The sequence below is a fragment of the Lissotriton helveticus genome, chromosome 4_1, assembly GCF_964261635.1.
Source record: "Lissotriton helveticus chromosome 4_1, aLisHel1.1, whole genome shotgun sequence".
Classification (NCBI taxonomy): domain Eukaryota; kingdom Metazoa; phylum Chordata; class Amphibia; order Caudata; family Salamandridae; genus Lissotriton; species Lissotriton helveticus.
Window position 1 is genome coordinate 2,027,065,283 of NC_136063.1, and position 23,006 is coordinate 2,027,088,288.

At 44.1% G+C, this 23,006-nt stretch overlaps 1 protein-coding gene and 1 long non-coding RNA gene across 2 annotated transcripts in view; one reads left to right on the plus strand and one right to left on the minus strand.

Annotated features, from left to right (window-relative positions):
* The window catches only part of TBC1D8B (TBC1 domain family member 8B), a 1,086,956-nt gene that overhangs the window by 233,962 nt on the left and 829,988 nt on the right, over positions 1-23,006 (minus strand). The window lies entirely within an intron of this gene.
* Positions 11,607-13,326, plus strand: LOC144829476 (uncharacterized). The gene is made up of 4 exons (XR_013610678.1): positions 11,607-11,666; positions 12,001-12,056; positions 12,239-12,376; positions 13,206-13,326. It is a non-coding gene; the product is annotated as an uncharacterized LOC144829476 (long non-coding RNA).

The following is a 23,006-nucleotide window of genomic DNA, read 5'->3' on the forward strand; positions in this document are numbered from 1 at the left end:
TTGGATGCTGTGTCCATCTGCTTGGCCGTACAGCCTAAGTGAACTCCCACCCATGTACTAAGGCCTCCTGATGGTCTCCCTTTTCCCCCCTGATGTTGCAGGAATACTAAAGGTGGCTAAACAGAATTTAGAAATGTCCCCTCTGGCCCACTTCTCCTGGAACATGCAGATCTTGTGTTGGTTAATAAAGAGGCCCCAGTTTGGGTCATCTAACTTCAGACCCGCGATGTTCCACGATAGGACCCTTGGCTTTGGGCGATTGGGGCAAGTCGATTTGTTGGCCACTAGAGGGGGTAATTGCAGTGAGGCCTTTCTCTGTACACTGTCATCTTTCAGATCGGACCCTCTGGTTAGTGAGAGTTTTAGATTATCCCTCAGTACCATATCAAGGCCATCGTGGGCAGTGCCAGGGGATCCGCTCATGCTCCCACAAGCTTTACCTTCCCCACGCGGCGTGCAAGGTCCTGTATCAAAAGCCCAAGTCTTGATTGCAATTGGGAGCGGCCATAATGGGTCTTTGATATTAGGAGCCTGATCCTTGAGTCAATCTACTCCTTCTAGGCTGCTGTACCTATTTGCTGTGGGAATATTAAAAATAAATTGCCTTTGCCAGAGCTGATCCAGGAGAGGTAGCTCCCAGTTATTGGAGTCATTTCTCCAACCACGCTCATAGTGCCTTATATCATGGTGAGGCCTGTTAGGGGGATAACAATAACCCAGTGGAAGGACTTGGGTAGTACCCGATTTTCTCCCATCCTCTATAGCTAAAATTCTTTGGGCCATCAACGGGTTTCTATAATTAATTACTATGCAATCTCCATGTAAATCCTTGTGTCGCCTGCCTAGCCAATGCAATACTTGCAGTGCACTGGTCTCGTGTTCTACTTTCAGGATCAGCGTTACAGTGAGTTACCCCCCTAGTGCTTGTCCAGTCAATAAAAAGTACAGTCAACCTGCCAACCCTCTCTTGTAATGGTCTGAGTTCATCCTTGACTATATCCCTCATTTGGATCTGCAAATCCACCACTAGCTTTGTGACCCACACTGGCTGATCGTTTGTGGTTTCTGTGCTGTCTTCTGGATCACCATTCCCAGATTTCCCATTGTCCGAAACCGCTCCTGCGGGCTTCTTCCTTCTTACCCCCGGTCTCACTTTGGGTTAGGGTTTCCCTTTTTTGCCCGATTGGTTAGATGTGACAGTCCTAGATTGCTCGGGGTTACCTACTTCACTTATTGAAGTTTGGTCACTGGGAGAATCAGTTATTGAGGTGCTAGGGTCGGTCTTTGCGATTTCTAAGTTTGGAGACAAGGACAGTCGTCTCTCTGTCCGCTCTATTTCGGTGTCCACAGCTCCTAAAGCCTTTTCCAACATCCTATCAATAGAGGTTGATTTGGTATTGGGTTTGGGCACGGCCGGGGCCTGTTTCTTTTCAACGCAGGTTCGTCTCCCCATTCTACAGTATCTCTAGGTTAGACTCTAGCGTTGATTAAGAGGCTCTAAATTTGGGGTGGACACAGATGCTTGATATTACAAATCTCCACTGCGAGGCTCTGTGGGTATACACAACCACTGGGATACCTGTTCGAGAAACCTCTTATCGGGGGCACTATCTGGGACCAGTGCACTTAAAGTGCCTGATTTTACAGACACAATATTACAGAGCCAATGCAGGTGACCACCAATATAATTTGCTTTCTCTCATTTAAAAATTAAAGTTAAAATAGTAGAGGGTATGTGCAAGAACTCGAGCAAACAGGGAAAAAAAGTACATGCAAAATGAATAATCCAAATTTGTTATCAGCATAGAGTCATTTGAGGTGCGAGCTATAATTGGGTTGAATGGTTCAATGTGTGTCAGTATACAGAAAATTCCAATGTCTATGACATAACGATCAGGGGACACAGCCACAGTACCTGGTTTGCTGATCCCGGTGCTAAAAAGTTAGACGGATGGCCCAGCCCAGCCTTATCCGGCCTCTGACGGGCACGGACTGGCCTGCCCTTGGGCGGGTTTTGCCCGCCCGTGTCCCGCGCTGCATTGGTCCGGCACGGCTTTTGAGGATCCGCTGTCGCGAAGTCACCCTGGGCCCGATGGACAGGGGCCGCTGGGTGTTGTAGTTAATTTGATGGCCCAACCCCTCACGGCTTGATGGAGAGATGCGGGAAGCTGGTCGTTCCCCTCACGGCTCCGAGAACAAGTGGTGAGTGATGGCCGTTCCCCTCACGGCACCTGAATACAGTTATTAGTGTGTCCCCACTATAACGTCTCCGAAACCTATGGTTTTTTCAGTGAATTTCAGGTTCAAGGTTTTTTAAATGCAAATTTTTAAGTGCAATAGTAGTTATAGCAATTTTTTTGTACTGAATTTCTACAGTTTTTTTAACTGTTTATTTATAAATATTTTATTTATTAAACATATATTTTTCTTAAAATTGCAAAAAAATCAAAATAAATGTAAAACTGAAATTTTGTTTTTTTGTATTTTAATATATTTATATGATTTTCTTTTCAAAATTTTGGGGGGAGTTGTGCACCCAAACCATACCAACCGCAGTGGGTCTGCGTATTCTAGCTGACATTTTGGAAAAGTCGTGAAGGATCCGCGTATGGTGAGTGACGAGTGCGTGGCTTTTTTTCAGTTACGTCATATACGTAGAATGTTACGTGGTGTGCGCAACAGGTCCGCGACTCCTGCTCCCTCGCATTCGCGACACATGCGTATTACGGTACGCGACGCTTGTGCGGTGGCGGGCCCCACGTGACGTCATATACGTGCTGGGGCATGCATGTTACTTCAAAAAAAGAGATTTGATTGGTTCATAACATTTCCCACTGTAACTATTGAAGGACCCCACCCATTTTAATTATTCTGTTTGGAGCAGTTGGTGAGAGAATTCTCTTCTTCTTCCAGAGCTGGTTTTGGAATTTTTTGGGTGTTTTAAAAAAAAAATGCATTGGAGAAATGGCATCTGGTTTGCAAGCTCCTCATCATTCTTCAGATGAAGATATCTTGGAAGAAGATCCACCCAAGCATAGGCCTGAATCAGTGGTATGGACATTTTTTACCTTTCCTGACGGGGGAAAAAAGGTAAACGCAAGAGAAGTCACATGCTTGCTGTGTGACTTGGTCCTGTCTCGAGGCAGTGACAAGGAATACTCCTGTGGAACAGCGAGTATGTATAAACATCTGCGGACCATTCACCAGAAGAATCTGGCACGAGAAGAAATGAGGCGTGCAGAAAAAAACCCACCACTAGGCATTGCTAGCACCTCCGGAGCGTCCACTTCAGCACCACCAGTAGACATTCGCCCAGAATTTGCTTTCCAGCAGCAGCACTGCACTAAGTGCAAAACCATCATCTGTTATGGTGAACAGTCAGTGGATGCTATTTGTGCAGCTCACCGGAACTACAAATGCAATTTTTTTTTGTTGGGGGGAATGATATTGAATTTCAAAAGCTAACTGTTTACTTAGTTCCTTTTTTGTTCAATTTTTAAAACCACAAAAAAATTACAAAATTGTTAAAAAACTACAAAAAAAATTGAAAACAAAAAACAGAAGAAAAAAAGGTTCAGAACTACCTTATCTGGTTTAAAAAAAGAACTAGAATTGCATGGTAATGTCTGAAAGTTTGGTTGAATATATGTGTAGGGCATGATTGACTGAAATAATGCATTAGTACTGTTTGGTGAATTTATAGGGGCAGATCTATGAGGAAGTGCTGCAGCGTGACACTGCAAGCCCTTTAGCTGCACCGGGCTGCAGCACTTCTGAAGACATTAATATGTCGCAATTCTGTGCTCCCTCTGCACTAGTACACAACCTGCAGCCATGCAGTGACTCAGGCACTCCTGCACCATGGCGCAAGGATATCTGTGTCGTGGGGAGATTGTTTTTGTGCAGGAAGGGACTACTTCCTGCACAAAAACAATCACTAAAGGCATGTTCCTCCTTCAATGTGTGCCGTGGAATGCAGCATGCATTGAAAGAGGAAAAACGTGTCTCGCTACACCACCTCTAGGGTGGATCATCATTCACACGTATCTACAGATTTACACTTTCTCGGAAGTCTTGAGATGTGTTATTCCATGGGTGTTGTGTGGGTACTGACACAGCAACACCCATGGAACGCCCCTTCAACGCAAAGTTCTGCGTTTGAATGGGTCCTATTTTCAAGGAGCGGAAAAGCCACGCAGGGTGGCTTTTCCTCTCCCTGTAAATATGGAGGAGTCCCCAGCGCATCACTACATTACAAAAAGTGATGTACTGGTGGCGCAGGGGGCTTGTAAATCTGCACCATTAGTGCTTAGTTATTGGCAGAGTGATACAATAAGAACATAGTGCTGGATGGCTGATTGACAAACTGCATGAGACTGACAGGAGGTATCCTAGGCTGCATGAGTACTACTTCAGTATTTAGTGGAGTGTACCAATAGTATGTATCTGCTTAGAGGTTTGTAGGGATTGTGCACAGAATATTGTATGTGTACTTGTGTTGGTGCCTAGGTCATTCTATAAGAACCTCACTAGTAACTAGAATGATGACAGTGCTGCAAACAGAGTGCTCAGGTAATTTATAAGTGCTTACGTATTGTCTCAATGCCTGAGTGATTCTGCAAGTGCATAGACAGTGACTGGGTTCCTAGAGTGCTAATAGTTGACAGCAGGATACATTTATAAGCGCTTATGTTTCAGCAGAGTGATTAGATAAGGACATGCTTCTATCAGGATGATTGTAGGAGTGGACACAGACTCACAGTGTGATTCCAGACAAGCATGAATATTACATTGATTTTTGCAGGACTGACTCAGTAGTCTGCAAGGAGTTAAGGGACTGCATATATTGCGCACATTCGACTGTACCACTGCTTGTCTCAATGCCTGAGTCAACCTGCAAGTGCATAGACAGTGACTGGGTTCCTAGAGTGCTAGTAGTTGACAGCAGGATAAGTTTATAAGCGCTTATGTTTCAGCAGAGTGATTAGATAAGGACATGTTTCTGTCAGGATGATTGTAGGAGTGGACACAGACTCACAGTGTGATTCCAGACAAGCATGACTATTACCTGGACTTTTGCAGGACAGACTCAGTAGTCTGCCAGGGGTTACGGGACCGCATAGATTGTGCACATTTGACTGTACCACTGCTTGTCTCAATGCCTTAGTAATTCTGCAACTGCATATACAGTGACTGGGTTCCTAGAGTGCTAGTAGTTGACACCAAGATACGTTTATAAGCACTTATGTTTCAGAAGAGAGATTAGATAAGGACATGCTTCTGTCAGGAGGATTGTAGGTGTGGACACAGACTCACAGAGTGATTCCAGACAAGCATGACTATTACCTGGACTTTTGCAGGACAGACTCAGTAGTCTGCCAGGGGTTACGGGACCGCATAGATTGTGCACATTTGACTGTACCACTGCTTGTCTCAATGCCGGAGTCATTCTGCAAGTGCATAGACGGTGACTATGTTCCTAGAGAGCTTGTAGTTGACAGCAGGATAAGTTTATAAGCGCTTATGTTTCAGCAGAGTGATTAGATAAGGACATGCTTCTGTCAGGATGGGAGAGAACCAGGTCAGCAGAGCTGCTTTAGAGCCAGACAACCAGGTCAGCAGACCTGCTCTAGAGGCAGAGAACCAGTTCAGCAGAGCTGATTTAGAGGGAGAGAACCAGGTCAGCAGAGCTGCTTTAGAGCCTGAGAACCAGGCCCGCAGAGCTGCTCTAGAGCCAGAGAATCAGATCTGCAGAGCTGCTTTAGAGCCATAGAACCAGGTCAGCAGAGCTGCTTTAGAGCCAGAGAACCAGGTCAGCAGAGCTGCTCTAGAGCCTAAGAACCAGGTCTGCAGAGCTGCTCTAGAGCCAGAGAACCAGGTCAGCAGAGCTGCTGTAGAGCCAGAGAAACCAGGTCAGTAGAGCTTCTTAAGAGGGAGAGAACCAGGTCAGCAGAGCTGCTCTAGAGCCTAAGAACCAGGTCTGCAGAGCTGCTCTAGAGCCAGAGATGCAGATCAGCAGAGCTGCTGTAGAGCCAGAGAAACCAGGCCAGTAGAGCTGCTGTAGAGCGAGAGAACCAGGTCAGCAGAGCTGCTTTAGAGGGAGAGAACCAGGTCAGCAGAGCTGCTTTAGAGGGAGAGAACCAGGTCAGCAGAGCTGCTTTAGAGCCAATGGACCAGGTCAGCAGAGCTGCTCTAGAGCCAGAGAACAAGGTCAGCAGAACTGCTTTAGGGCCAGAGAACCAGGTCAACAGAGCTGTTGTAGAGCGAGAGAATCAGGTCAGCAGAGCTGCTCTAGAGGGAGAGAACCAGGTCAGCAGAGCTGCTCTAGAGCCTAAGAACTAGGTCAGCAGTGCTGGTCTAGAGCCAGAGAACCAGGTCAGCAGAGATGCTGTAGAGACATGAGAAACCAGGTCAGCAGAGCTACTTTAGAGGGAGAGAACCAAGTCAGCAGAGCTGCTTTAGAGCCAGAGAACCAGGCCAGCAGAGCTGCTTTAGAGCCAAAGAACCAGGTCAGCAGAGCTGCTTTAGAGCCAGAGAACCAGTTCAGCAGAGCCGTGGTAGAGTCAGAGAACCAGGTCAGAAGAGCTGCTCTAGAGCCAGAGACCCGGGTCAGCAGAGCACCTCTAGAGGCGGAGAACCAGGCCAGCAGAGCTGCTGTGGAGCCAGAGAAACCAGGTCAGCAGAGCTGCTTTAGAGGGAGAGAACCAGGTCAGCAGAGCTGCTCCAGAGCCGCCAGACGACCAGGCCAGCAGAGCTGCTTTAGGGCCATAGAACCAGGTCAGAAGAGCTGCTTTAGAGCCAATGGACCAGGTCAGCAGGGCTGCTCTAGAGCCAGAGAACCAGGTCAGCAGAACTGATTTAGAGCCAGAGAACCAGGTCAGCAGAGCTGTTGTACAGCCAGAGAACCAGGTCAGCAGAGCTGCTCTAGAGCCAGAGAACCAGGCCAGCAGAGCTGCTTTAGAGGCACGAGAAACCAGGTCAGCAGAGCTGCTTTAGAGGGAGAGAACGAGGTCAGCAGAGCTGCTTTAGAGGGTGAGAACCAGGTCAGTAGAGCTGCTTTAGAGCCAGAGAACCAGGCCAGCAGAGCTGCTTTAGAGCCTGAGAACCGGGTCAGCAGAGCTGCTCTAGACCCAGAGAACCAAGTCAGCAGAGCTGCTTTATTATTATGCCAGCCAGCTCCATTGGTTGTCATACTGGACGGCAGGTCGGAAACTCCACGAAATCGACTACACACCAGAGAGGCTAAGCCGGGGAGAATTACATGCCCTCCTGCTCCCGAGAAGCCGAATCCCCACAGAATGCCATCCGCTTCTGCGCACGGCTTTGACGTGTTGGCGGAAATCCCTTACTGCGCCCCTGGGAAACAGCCGGGATAACAGAGATAGGTGCCTTTTTTGGTGATAATGGCCTACTTGTTCACGATACCTTCTTGCAGATCACGGGCGCCCCCCAAGACTCTACCTGTTGCATGCCACTGTAACGCACTACATCAGATCCATTTGGGCGCCGCAACGACTCCAACCTGCACAGCATGAACTAGTTCACTTATTGTACTACATGGGAGAAGGGGGACATTTGGTCCGCAGGCTCTATACGGGGATTAGGACGCATGCTGCAGTCTCCATCACGACACTTAAGGATACCAGGGCCCAAGACACAGACACAATACTGACAGAGTAAGAGTGGCAGCTGATCCTGGAGCACCTTAGGCGGGTTTCACGAAACGTTAAGTTCCGATTTATACAGGTGATGGTCCTGCATAGAGCATATCTGACCCCCAAACGACTACATAAAATGTTTCCGAATTCCCCCCCACTGTTGCCCACGATGCGGAGTAGACGAGGCTGGGTTCCTCCATATGGTCTGGTCCTGTACACGAATACAAGGGTATTGGTCAGAGGTGTGCCGGACACTACGGACGGTTACGCATTTGCCCGTGTCAGAAGAAACATTGCCCTGTCTACTGGGGTTTCGTAGGCGATCTAAGTCATTGAAAGCCCGACTGAAACTACTTGATCTGGCACTCCTAATGGCAGTCAGAGCACTAACGAGAGGTGGAAATCTCCCAGACCGCCGGGGACCCCCCTGTGGCAGGCGGAGGTGGTGAATTGGGGACGAGCAGAGGAATTGGCTCTTCGACGGGAGGAGGCGCTGGGTCAACAGGAAATATCCCATATCACAGCATTGGGAGGTTATGCTACTGACGCTGGAAGAAATAGACCTAGTCCCAGCATCCGAGCATGGAATACAGGGGCAGTAAACAGAGGGGAGGTTAAGCTGTTAGGGTCTGGTAGTTCCCGAGTAACCGCACGACATACTAAGTGTTAGCACATGATAAGGTTCATAAGAGATAGAGCTGATCGGAGCCAGCTAGAAAGGGATCCAGTGCCCACCAGGAGACGGGTGGGGGTGAAGGGTGAGAAGTTGGGTAAGTTATTCTGTGTATTCCTACAATATTAGTGAACAAGAGGGCGGATATACAGTTAATATATAATAAGAGACGTGAAGGTGTATCATGCTATTGTCCTTCAAAGATAATGTATATGCCCCGGAGATTCCCCTGTAGGGGTAGGAAGATTAGATTAGGGGAAGAATATTGAAAAAATGGCTGATGTAATAACGTGGTCAAATGTAAATGTTTCTTCTGATGTGCTAAGCTGTGAATAAAGAGTTGTTAAAAAAAAATCCGAGCTGCTCTAGAGCCAGAGAAACCAGGTCAGTAGAGCTGCTTTAGAGGGAGAGAACCAGGTCAGCAGAGCTGCTCTAGAAGGAGAGAACCAGGTCAGCAGAGCTGCTCAAGAGCCAGATAACCATGTCAGCAGAACTGCTTTAGAGCCAGAGAACCAGGTCAGCAGAGCTGCTCTAGCGGACACTGACTGACTGACACGGATTGATTTACACTAACTGACATGGATTGACTGACACTGACTGACTGACACTGACTGACTGACACTGACTGACTGACACTGATTGACTGACACTGATTGACTGACACTGATTGACTGACACTGATTGACTGACACTGACTGACTGACACTGACTGACTGACACTGACTGACTGACAATGATTGACTGACAATGATTGACTGACTGACTGACAGATTGACACTGATTGACTGACACCGACTGACTGACACTGATTGACTGACACTGACTACTCTTCTACTCACTCTCTACTACGCTCTACTACTCTCTCTACTTCTCTACTACTCACTCTACTTCTCTACTACTCTCTACTACTCACTCGCAACTACTCTCTACAACTCGCTCTCTACTACTCCCTACTATTCTACTACTCAATCGCTACTACTCTCTCTACTACTCACTCTCTACTATTCACTCTACTACTCGCTCTCTACTACTCACTCTCTACTACTCACTCTCTACTACGGAAATTCACTGTCATTGATGAAGGTCAGGGGACAGAAACACGTTTGTCAGTTTTTTGCATCAATGGTTGCTTAACGAATAAAGTGACTAATCAATTTTTAACGCCTGGAGTGCTCAGCGTTTTTCTTTTGGGCATTGCAGTGTTGGGGCACTTTCGTCCTCGCGAGCTGAGGCACCCGCTGTGATGAGAGCGGCGGCTGTGACTGAAAATACCAGTGGAATATATATATATACATATATATATATCTCAGCTCCACACATCCACGGACTGTACATCCAAAGGAAAGCAGCACACGTGTTGCTGTTTAGTTCCTCTAAATAATAAACTTGCGGTGGAACTACCCCCTGCGTGTGCTGCTTTCCTTTGGATGTACAGTCCGTGGATGTGTGGAGCTGAGATTTTGTAACGGGCACACCCCCGTTTTGTGTGCACCCGCTCACGAGTGCAACTGGCTGGTGTTTGGGAGAATTGGACATATATATATATATATATATATATATATATTCACTGAAAAAACCATAGGTTTCAGATAAGTTATAGTTAGGAATTAGCATTTAAAAACCTTAGAAATTCACTGAAAAAACCATAGGTTTTAGGGGTGTTATAGTTAGCTACACATTTCACTCGTATAAAACCATTGAAATTCCCCCTTTATAGTTAGTTGTACTAACTATAACTCGCGCACCCGCAATCCACTGCTGATGATGTCACAAATTACATCATTCATGACATGGTCTCCAGCCCCCGGGGCATGGCTAATTATATATTATTATTTTATGGAGGAGGGCTGCAAAGCCCCCCTCCTGAAGCTACATCAAGACCACGGGACATCCAAACTCAATCTATGCATGTACCCCGTAGGAGTTGCCTTCACTTTGTGCATGCATGTTTGTGGTAGCGCATGCATGTTAATGTTACGCATGCGCACATTACGTCCCACCGTCTGGCTATGTACCCCTAACGTATTTCATTTTATTTGCGCATGCTCAATTACATGTCCAATCAGAGCTCTCACATCCAGTGACATCATGCTGATCCAATCATCCTTCTGCAAAGCATTTATAAGCTGCCAACCTTCTTGAAGTTTTTCTATTTCGCAGTCACAGCCATTGAAAGTGTTCGTATCCACTTCTTCGTAGGTGAGCACTTTTTTTTTTTAAGAGTAAATGATTGAATCTGAACAATCTTTAAATGCCGCGTAAATGCAAATTTATGTTCGACTTCACAATGTTGTTTTTAAGCACGCTTTCCTGCTTTTTTATATCATTAAAGTTGACTTCGTAACTTTTGTTTCTGTGCAAATCACTTAATCCTGGTGCGTTTCTTTAATTTGCCAAACACCACGTGGCCGCTTCTGCAGCAGTGTGCTACGTGCTGTTTAAGTGAATGCGATGTCGTTTTTGTCGTGTAAGTAGTGCGTCACTTGTCCAATGCATTGCAAAAGTAATGTTTTCGGCAAAAGTGTATTTTAGCACGGTTTCCAGCTCTTATAACTTAAATATTTTGCCTTGGTAGGCGATGTTTCTGGGCAAATCAATTAATCATGCCGCATATCATTTTTTAAGTAGTGAGTCACGCGCTGCTTCCTCCCCATGCTCTGCACATGTAATTGATTGCTCAATGTTGTATTTTAGCACACTCTCCATGTTTTTTAATAACCTTAACCTTCATTTGCCCCTTGTTCTATCTCATTATACAGATATCTCAACCATGAGACGTACTGGTCGCCACAAGCTAGCCTGCCCATACACTCTACCACGTGGTGGTCAACCACTCGACACAACAGATCCACTGACCGCTCTCCATATGTTATCAGCCGAAAATTGCAATGGATCTAATGGAGTTATCAGGTTTGACTTTAACATTTCATGATAGAAAATGTATAATACCCTAGTGGTGTCATAAATTTCGGATTACTTGGTACTTTCTTTTGTCTTTGAATGTTTTTTATAAAAAGGCAAAGTTTAAATTTTGAACATAGTATAGTAAGATATTTCCCTTATGTTTGTGAATTTAAAATTATGTTTGTTATCTTGCCATTACAAATTGTTTTGAACAGTTGTGACTGTCCTATGTACTCGATCGGTAAAACCCTGGAAATATGTAAAAAATAAAGTTTACAATTTTTACCATTGCTGTTATGATGCACTAATGTTCTCTCTCTCACATCGTTTCTCTTTCTCTTTTAAAGTTATGGACGCTCTGTCCACTCTACCATCACCAACCAAAGCTGAATTAAAGTTGTGAACTCTGTTGTCCACAGTGTTTACACAAGGTAAGCAGAGCGGCCTAGATATACGCCTCCGATTAAATACATTAGAAATAAAATACCTCATTTACAAGCCCCTTGCGCCACTTTCAACATGAGAAAAGTAACATAAAACTGGTGCAAGACTCTTGTAAATAAGCCCTAAAGAATATTGGCCTGCATACTAACTTGATCTCTCACCTAATTCTGTCTCATGTCTGAATGTAATATTTCACCTCATTTAGTCACATCGATCTAATTCAGCCTGCACTTGAGATACAAAGTGAAAATGTTGTTTTGAATTTTTTTATTTGAAGACATGTCTTTCAATTTTCCTTGATGTTTATTTCTAAATTTCTAGATCATGGAAGTCCAAAAAGGGTTCTATCAGATCAAGCCCAGGAGTTTGTGAATGAAGTGAGTGACCAATCTCGGCCTAACATTTGTATAATGCAATACTATTTCCTATTTTGCTGTCCAAATATAACCTTCGATGATTACTTTTCATCCCCAATCCTATTGAGAACAAATGTTTTGATGTACATTTAAATTAATCTTGGACATATGTACAACATATACATTTTTAACTCTTTTTTCAGTTTGCAGAATGTTTGTTGCTGAGGTTGAAGAAAATTATATCCTCCTATTCCAGCTGATTACACCGATGTCTCAAATATGGCATTTACTAGTTGTCCGAAGCCATGCACATTCACACATTTTTAACAGACAACGTTAAGGTAAATGCTTACATTACGACAACTGGACCAAGTTAAAAAGTACCGGATATAAGTAGTTGAGGGGTTTTCGGTGGCAGATAATCTCAAATTCACACTTCTACGAATGAGTCTGATACAGGGTGGATCTCTGTATAACTAATGGATGATTAGGTTTTAGGATGGCATACAGAGCTCCCAATCTTCTTTCTTTTTTTCTCAAAGGGTTCCAAATTGGGGATGAATATTAGGCTCTGTAGTAGAGGTTGACGGTGTTGCTCCACTGGTACTTGGGCCTCCTCATGAAGCAGGAGGAGCCTCTCTCAATCTCCTTAACTCTTCCCTTGCAAAGTTGACCGGATTCTTAGTCTGCAAGTGCTTCCGCATACTTGCAGTTCCACACCAGTCCTCTTTATTGGGGTCTCCTCTTGAAAGCAGTCTTGCATATGCGGCAAGTAGCTTTTCTTGCATTCACCTTTTTTAAGACTTGTGAAAACTAATTTCAAAACATTCAATAAATACGGTGTAACTATGCATTGTGGCAAATGCTTTATTAAAACTATGCAGAAAATGTTCCCTTTATTGTTGTTATATCTTTACAAAAGAAGTTGAAAGGAGAAAGTAGGAGATGAATAACAGGGGTACGACGTTATATCGTAAACTGCAAAAATTGATAAGAAGGGTGGACCAAAGACTGTATGTACAATGCCAGTGGAAGCGTTTCAGGCACACTGGAAACATTAAAAATATATATATATATATATCGTCAAATGTTACTTTGACTTGTAATGTTTGACCTCATTTAGTCACATTAATCTAATTGTAAACACTAATTTTCTTTTTTGTTTTGCAGATTAACTACAATACTTCTTTTGGACTCAATATTATATGGTGTTTATTATATTGTTTTGTTAGTTATAGTTATAGTTATTTATTGTATTGTTATCTTTTTGTTATAGTTCCAGTTATTGTTGTAATAAAAGTTAATAAAAAAAAGTACATACATTTGGGACCCTAATGACCTGGACAGGTATGGACAGCTGTGGGTTACATTGGCTGTGACTGTGGCAAAACGTGATATCGCACAAAAGTGGGGTGCCCCGGAACTACCTACGGTGGCTGGTTGGATCAGATATATGGACCTGCTAATGGTGAAAGAAAGAGCATGTCTATGTGCTACGGGCCTGCCCCCGTAAATGGAATAAGGTGTGGCTACCGTGGAACAAATATAGGGGAGAACCGTGTGCACCCTTGCCGGAAGGTGAGGATTCGGAGTCAGAGGAGGACGAAGAATAGACGGTACAGGTACATAAACTGTAAACTGAGATGTGCAGGGCTGGAACGGGGTTGCAATTGTACCTGGGTTACAGTGCAGAAGGTATGTAACGGCCAACCGCTGACTGTGAGAATATATGCCCCATCGTAAAGTGATGACCTTAGTTGGGTTTTATGGTTTTTGTTGTTTTCTACAAGTTGAACTTGTTAGGGACGGAAATATACGTCTAGAAATACTTTACTCCTCCGTCACCATAAAGGTGTGGAATTGAGGTGAAACGAACTCTATATGTAGTGGTTGCTCCTGACTGCCACATGCCATAATCAAGGTAACAAATGCTATATGTTATAATACGGTATACTTTTTCGTTTATTCATAAATATGCAAACACTGCTACTCAAATACGGAATACTTATGCTACTGTAACTATATTTCTTGCATTCCTGACAATAAAGTACATACGTCTTTTTTTTGTGGGGGTAGCAGTCATCAATAGAAATGATATTTATCATTTGAAATATAATTCTGAGGCTAACTCATTAGCAACATAGTGTGGTGAACTTTTAACCTCTGTGCTCACGTAAGTGTTCCATGAACTGTTACTATGGTAACATGCAGAAAGTCGTTTGGGGGTAGGGTTAATAGTTACTGGCTGTACAAAAACCGTTATATTTACCCAGGATCTTCTACATCACAGAAAGGAAAGCAAAGTAAAACAAAACACTGTGTACCAGGTTTACAACCCCCTTGCACCACTTCAAGTATGTGCGCTTCAACGACCCCCCTCAAGCCCCGGGAACCACCACCCCTGAAATTTGTGTATTACGGGAGGCAAACTGCGTGGCCTATGTTTATATTTATTCACATGCCACCTTGTGTGATGCAGCACTAGGATACGGGAGGCCTTCAGGCCCAGGAGCCGCAGCATCAACCTGACCGAGACCCGGGATAAAAGCTGAATGATTAGAATCAAAGCCTAAATATCCCGAACACGCTGTCCAGAACCGCACCGATGAATAGGGGCTTCTGAGAGGGACACAGGTGCGACTTCCGCACGTTGATGGACAACCCCAGCAGGTGCAAGACATCGACCGTAGTCTGCAGGTGGGAGACGACTGTCTGGGGCGAGCCCCCCTTCAACAACCAGTCGTCGAGATAGGGGAAGACTAGAACACCTGATCTGCGCAGATAAGTGAATAAACATGTGAATAAATGCCCTACAGCTAGGGATTTCTGTCAGGAAATGACCACTCTCCAATTAGGACTTAGATCCATGGCTCCGACCCACATAAAGGGACACCTTTTGGACCCTCTGTTTGCTAACTGGGAGGATATTTTGGTTCGGACTCCGCTCCCTGTTATCTGGACGGATCATCACCGGGTACCATTTACAATCAGGCGCCCGGTGACCAGGAGGGTGGTACCGGGCAGTAAGACAGCAGTCTGTAGGAGGTGGAGGGGCTTCTCGCAAGAACTTTTTAACAAGGCCCTGGGGAAGGGCAGCCCGCCTGGGGGCAGGGATGCGGAATCAGCATGTAAAAATTTAGACTGCCGCATCACGGAGGCTCTAGACTGTACGGCCCCATGGGCCAAGAAAAAACAGTTCCGTACCCAGAAATCTGCCCCGTGGTACTCAGATAATTTAGGAGCAGCCAAAGATGATTGTAAACGGCGGGAAAGGATGTGGAGGACAGATTATTCAGAGCAGGGGAAGGAGCTTTATAGAAAGGAACTCAGAAGCTATCACAAACTGATTAGAAAGGCTAAGGCGGACCATCTGCTAGAGAGAATTGACTCAGCCGGTAGCTCCACCCGGGAACTCTTTAAGGTTTACAAGGAGCTGACCTCCACCACCTGCTTAGCAGCACCAGTTGAGGGCTCAGAGGGACTCTGCAACCAGATAGCGGAGTTCTTCTCCGGAAAGGTGGAAAAAATCTATTCCACCTTTCCAGAAGGGGCTAGGAGTGGTGAGACAGGAACGGAAGGGGGAGAACCGGTGGTGGAAGGAAAGGGGCTGAAGGAATTCTTGATACCCTCCCAGGAACAACTGATTAAAATCTGTAGCAGTATCAAGTCCGGCCCCCTTAAGGATCCGGCTCCCCCTATAAGATTAAAGGGGAGCTTGGACTGCCTTGAGCCTTTTATAAGGCACCTAGTGACGACCTCTTTTGACACATGCTGTGTCCCTGACTGTTGGAAGGAAGCTGTGGTCCTGCCACTCCCGAAGAAACCAAATTTGGGGCTAGAGCGCTTAGACAACTTGCGCCCTATCTCGCTTTTACCTTACTTTGCGAAGGTGGCAGAAAAAGTGGTCCTTATACAACTAACGACCCACATTGAGGAACAAGAGCTTTTGCATGCGACCTAGTCTGGCTTCCGTGCCAGATACTCGACTGAATCGGCTCTGCTCTTTGCCACGGAGTCCATCCGACAACTGGTGGATGCAGGTCAAACGGCGGCCTTAATCTTGCTAGATTAGAGTGCCGCCTTTGACACTGTAGCCCACCACACCCTGGTGCAATGCTTGTGGAGGGGCAGGGTGTCGGGCAGGGCCTTGGGTTGGCTAAAATCTTTTCTGTCAGGGCGATGCTTCCATGTGAGACATGGTGAACATTACTCCCGGGTCATCAAGCCGAGCCAAGGAGTGCCGCAGAGATCGACCCTGAGCCCTACCCTGTTTAATATCTATGTTGCCCCTGTGGCAGAGATTGCAGAGAGGTTTGGGGTCAGGGTCATATCTTATGCGGATGATACGCAGCTGGTGGTTGCCCTAACACAGATGCCGGAGTCCGCCGCCCTCAGCTTCAAAACATGTATGCAAGAACTTGCTGCCTGGATGGCAGATAACTGCCTGAGGCTGAACGACGACAAGACGGAGGTACTGGTGGTGGGGAGGGCCCGACTGTGTGGTCATCGGCATGATGGCCTCAGGAGCTGGGGGCGACACCTACACCATGTGCACGGGCAAAAAACCTAGGATTATGGTTAGATCCTGGCCTGTCTTTTGACTATCAAACCAGGCGGGTGGCAGGCTCATGCTTTGGAATTCTGAAGGTCCTGCATAAAACCCTGGATCTTTAGCCCATGGCAGCCAGAAAGACACTGGTGCACGCGCTGGTAACATCCCGCCTGGATTATGGCAACATCTTGTATCTAGGGGCACCTTCGAGATGCGTGCAGCACCTACAGGGAGTGCAGAATGCTGCCGCCCGTCTCATTCTGAGATGCCCGAAAAGATCATCTGCCAGGGCAGCTCGGGCGACGCTTCACTGGCTCCCAATTAAAGAAAGAGTTGCCTTTAAAGCGCTGTGCGTTTGCCACCGAATTCTGCAGGGTAGGGCCCCGGCATACCTAGCAGAACTCGTGTCCCCATATATTCCTTCACGTCAGCTGAGATCGGGGCGGGGGGGGCGGTTTGGTATGTGTACCAGCGATAAAAAGGGCCAGGATGGGTGGACGGTCGTTCAGACTGTTGGCAGTCAAACAGTGGAATGCCCTCCCGGTGGAGCTCCGGATGGAGAGCCAAGAGAGGTGCTTTAGTAGAAAACTGAAAACACTTATTTTTCCTTAGGTTGTGTTAGTCTCGGTCTAGGTCGAGGTCAATGGCTGATTTTACTGCAGCGCGGGGACACACTGGCATTAGTGTAACCACGGCGCTTTATAAGTGGACATATTATTATTATAAATCTTTCTCCTTTTCTACGAGACTATAGAATATTGTCCATATACCACAACAATCTGCGTTTCAATATGCATGGCATCTATTAAAGAGATAGTGTACATTTTACAGACAAAGGAAACCAAATCTTCCTCATGAACTTTAGACTCTGTATCGGTACTAAAATGTAATTACTAAAATCTCTCAATAAACACAAGGGCTCTTTCCAGAACCACCTAACATCTATACACATAAGCTTGATATACATCTCAAAAATACATGCTTCGTTTTTTTCAGCGAACAAATGCACAAATCGTACGTAATGTTCTTACTTTTTTTGCCCTACGGGTTCCTACGTCACCCCTTGAGCAGGCCTAGGGGGTCAGGGTGTGTCTAACCTGCCCCTGTTCACGTTTTGCAAACATATTTCAGACTTATTCACCCTCTCTTCTACCGAGGCACAAAATGGCTGCCAACAGTTCCTGGTTTTGAATGTTTACAACCGTTTGAAAGCCAATTAGAATTCATTGCATGATTGGAATGGTGCGCTTATCCTACGAGGCCAATCCTCGCACACTCCGATGATCCTCCACGCCCATAGATATATAAATGACTTTAACCGCAATTTTCTCAAAAACTACTGAACAGATTGACACCAGATAGGCCAAAGGCACAAGTCGGAACTGAGGACTACCTCTCTGCCAAATTTGATGTAATTCCGTTCAGCCGTTTGGGCTATAGCCGTGGCTAAAGGTCCTATGGGAAATTGCATGGCAAAAACACATTTTGGGACCCCCTTTTTACTCAGCCCCCGATAGACCAATCACCCCCAAATTGTCAGGTAAAGAGCGGAACTGAGCTGGCCAAAAGTTTGGAAAATTTCAAGAAGATTCATCAATCAACGCCAAAGTTATTGGCAATAGAATGTTGCGGTTTTCCTATGGATAATAGGTCCTAACTATAACTACCTACTGGCGACCGCCAGTGGGTAAAATATATATATATATATATATATATATATATATATATATATATATATATAAATATATATATTCCCACAAGTTTACACTCCCAATAATGTGTAACACAGCAGCATGAAAGATCACAGTACTACACAGCAGTGCAAAAAAGTGCAAAATACAAGGTTAAAATGTTTGCGGCCGATGCGTTTCGCGTGATGCTTTCTACTGCTCCTATGAAACAAACGCAGCAATACAAACATTGTTATACAGTCCTTTCTCCCTTGTAGTGCCCCACACAACACTAGAGGATACCTTTTCACCCCCTCTGCGCCGATAAGTTGCCATTGGAGGCCGCTCCAACCCCACCATTCGTTCTATACTGCATAACTGCAAGACAGGTTATCAGGATGCCTGTCCTCATGCTGTATGTATCCATATACATTTCACAATCAACACACTTCACCTATTTTTATTTTTAATTGGCATACCCGCATTGCTCACCTAGTTCCGTTCAGACAACAAAATGCCATTACTGCGTTTTCCACAACGTAAAGTGACTAGTGCTTTTCTATCCGATATATTCCACATGATTCATCTTTCATATTGCACAAGGCCAGGTGTAATTAACAAAATTCTTCAACAAACGTTGCACAAGTGTTACCCTCTTGGAAATATTGCACATGACTAACAATTAAAATTGCAAAAGCCCGGATGTAAATACCTAAATGCAATGCATCATTCCAAATTAACATCGGTGCATACAATGATATTGCACATGATTTGTCCTATATGTTGCACAACCCCAGCATAGTTTTCAAATTATTACGATCATTCATCCAATATTGTGCAGTTGTCATTCTTTTCAATGTGCTGTATATGATTGATCACTCATATTGAACAAATCCGGATATGAAAACCAAAATATCATTCCAAATTAATGGTTAGTCATCCTTTAACACACGTTTTCCATTGATGTTGCTCATGTTCAAGACCCCAATTTTATGACATGATTTAACATTCATGTGCTAAGTGTAAATATACCATCATCAGTCTTATACTGAAGTAAAGTGACATGTGCTGTAAAGGGTTCTAGCATAAAAATGTAAAGAATCCCAGAGATGGAACAGAGTTCTGAAAAGTAAGCTCTTTAAAGAAAGAGTCAAGTGCTTTGCGTTACCATATGGGCGTTGATGGTAATCATCTGTTTAATCAAGGTAAAGTGACATGCTCAATTAAAATAGTGTAACAGTGTTAGGGTTTTGTACAGTCCTACTATTTAAGGTTCAAAGCCTTCAAATGTAATAGGAAATTCCAGAGTTCATAAAAGTGCATATGCCAAATATGTTCAATATCATGGTACCTGAAGTATGTTAAAATGGTGAGGTATTTTAATTGGGGTCTTAGTGGAGATATCGCGGAGGTTTTCGGTCAAATAGTCATATTCGTGCTAAACCAAAAACATTCATGCATTAAACATGTATAGCCTCACAAGTCTCCCTTAAGCAAAGTGCACTGTGCTCACAAATTAATATATGTACAAAAACATAACAGTCGTTATGCGATTTGAGATGCAGCTGATCACTCAGAAACTGTTTCATCAGATACACTGTCCATATCAGTTGTCACTGGACCAGATTATAAGTGCACATGCAGTTCTGCGTCTTTGTTATGGCCAGGGGTTATTCTGTGCCAAATAATACAAACAGTCTGGATTACTCTCTTTTCAGTTCCTTCTCCCAGTCACCCCCTCGGACATTTATTCTTATGTTTAATTCCATAGAATCTGAAGCCATTCAGTGACCAATTGTGATATTTCTCAAAATGACAGGATATTGGGTAATGTATCTCCATTCCTTATGGCCCAGATGTGTTGTAATATTTTGATCCATAATCTATTGATCGTGCTGCCAATGTATAGTTGGTTACAATCACATTTCAAAGCATACACTATGTGATCAGTGTCACATTATGAGGTACTGTATCAAAGCAGTTCGCCCCTTATACGTTTAGAAGGTTCTTTGGTTCTGCCGGTACTGACAGGCTTTGCAGAAGTTACACTTCACAAAGCAATTCATCCTGCTTGACAACCAGTTGCTTCCTTTACTGGCGTCACAAACACTTTGTGTAACAATGCCGCCTAAACATCTCATTTTTTTGGATGTTATACAGGGAACTGTGCCAAAAATTTCCTTGAGTTGTTCATCCCTTTCCAGTATGTGCCAATTTCTTCATAAGATATTTTTGATACTAGTGTGAGCAGAGTCAAACTCCAGGAAGAGGCTTTTCACTTTTTTGTCCTTCCTCGTAGGTTCTGTATTCTGTTGCTACAATAGTGGTTCCCTCGTCTTCTTATCCACTCTATATTTGGCATCCTTCAGTTTACTGGAGAGTTAGCCCCTGTGGATGCTCCTTTCAATCATTTTAGTTGTTTCCTTCTCATATTCATCATGTGATGAGCATATTCTTTTTGTCCTAAACATCTAACTATATGGAATGCTCCATTTTAATACCGCAAGGTGGCCTCCGATGGCATGCAAGATGGTGTTTGTAGCTGTTGCCTAAATTCACGTAGGTGGGGGCGAAGGAGGTGCCAATGGCTGTGCCTTGTTGTCGCAGATAGTATTTGTTGTTGAACATGAACACATTATTTGTGAGGTAGTATCTTAACATATCGATCACCATCTATGTGTGTTCCAGGTACTTGACCGACCAATGTTTTCAAAAGTATTCACATGCCCAGATATCATCCATGTGGTTTATCAAGAAGCATAAGGACATCACATCCAGTGTGACCATCAGATATTCTGGTTTCCACATTATCACATTCAATTATCTTAGGAAGTCAGAAGAGTCTTTCACGTAAGAGGGCAATCCAGTGACATAGGGTTATAAGAATAAGTCCAGATATCTTGAACAGTTTTCCAACAGCGAATCTATAGAGCTGACAATCTGTCTACCCAGTGGTGTTCTCAGGTCTTTATGGACGTTTGGTAGAAAATATATATCAGCTGTCTTGGAATTTTTTGTTTGTACGTACTGGTATTCATCCCAATCCAATAGGCCTTTCTGATGCCATAGTGGTAATTTCTGATGGACCTCTTTCTCAATGGGTTTCATTGGATTCAGAGGGGGATTTTTATAGTATGTGGCATTGCTCAATTGACATTTTGCTTCTAAGAGATATGCCTCATGATCCATTAGCATTATGTTTCGTTTTCCCCTTCGTCTGAGGGTTAATAACTAGTACAGGGTTGTTTTTCAATATCGAAACATTATGCCAGTCCTTTACTGTGAAATTTCCTTTGTTGTTGCTGTTTGAACACCTTTTCCTAATCCATTTACATCATCCACCACCATTACATAGAACAGGTTACATTTGTTCCCTGGTAGTAGCTGAGGGTTGAATTTAGAGTTTGATTTGCACCCACTGTGTGGTCATATCCATGGTGGATCTCATCCTATTCAAATCTGTAATGTCTCTAGCTTCGGTATCGCACTATGATTCCATTGACATAGTCAATGAACAAGTGACATAACAAATCCAAAATTTGAATCGTCATATACAAAGAACACAATCGAAGCTTGGCAATCGGGATTTTCAATACCGTCAACTGATTGAAAAATAACCGAAAAACAACCAAATCGTCATTCGAAATTCAGACAAAGGCAGGAATATCGTCATCTGGCCCAAAATAGATTATTTGGAGGAAGCATTGAAGCAGTTAAATGGCAGACACTGTTACAAAAGAAGCAATGTCCAGGCAGCCAGCGCACCATGTAATTAATTTTACTCAAGGTTACAAGCATGGAAAAGTGCAGGTCTCTTAAGCTCTGAGGAATATAAATACCTCAAAAACAATTGTCTGGTCATGTCAGTAATCCACTTTGAACCAAAGATTCACAAAATTCCCACCAAGCCCCTAGTAGATCAATAATCTAAATGCGACAAAGTCTATTGGAGAACACCTCCTGATACATAGACTACTTTCTGCAAGAACATGTTCACGGATTACCGTTTTATATAAGCACCAGTGACTTTCTTCGGAGGATACATAATTTTACCTGGCAGGAGAATTTTCTTCTCATGACATTGGACAATACAACGCTTTATATGAGCATTAACCACAATGATGGGATCAGAGCACTAGAGCCCTTTTTTAGGCAACAGAGCAATTTGTCTGTTTCAACACAGTAAAATGTTAATCAACATGACATTCTTTTGCCTTGAAAATAATCTTTCTATGTTTCAAAATCAAATTTATCAGGTGTTGCCAGGGGGGCCAGCTTCACTACCAGCTAGACATGTTTACACATGGGCTGGTGGGAGGAGATGGTCCTCAAGGCAAGCCACAGGGTGATCCTCGATGAACCTGTAATGATAAGGTTAAGACTTATTAACAATCTGCTTGCCATTTGGAAGGGCACAAAGGACAATGCATTGGATTTTGTATCAGCAATGAATGTTAATGATGTTAATCTCAATTTCACAGCGACAATCAGTACCCAATCAGTCAATTTTGTTAGATGTACAGGTCTGTATTACCAACAAGAAGATAGAAACAAAGACAAACCGTAAGTAAACAGCCGCTAATTCCGTGCTACAGACTACTAGTTTCCACTCTAGGCATTTGATACAGAGCATCCCCTATGGGGAAACGATTAGGCTTAAAAGAATCTGCAACAACACTACAGAGCTAACCATGGCTCAGCGTGACTATAAGCTCAAATATTTGGAACAAGGTTACTCTGAAAAAACAA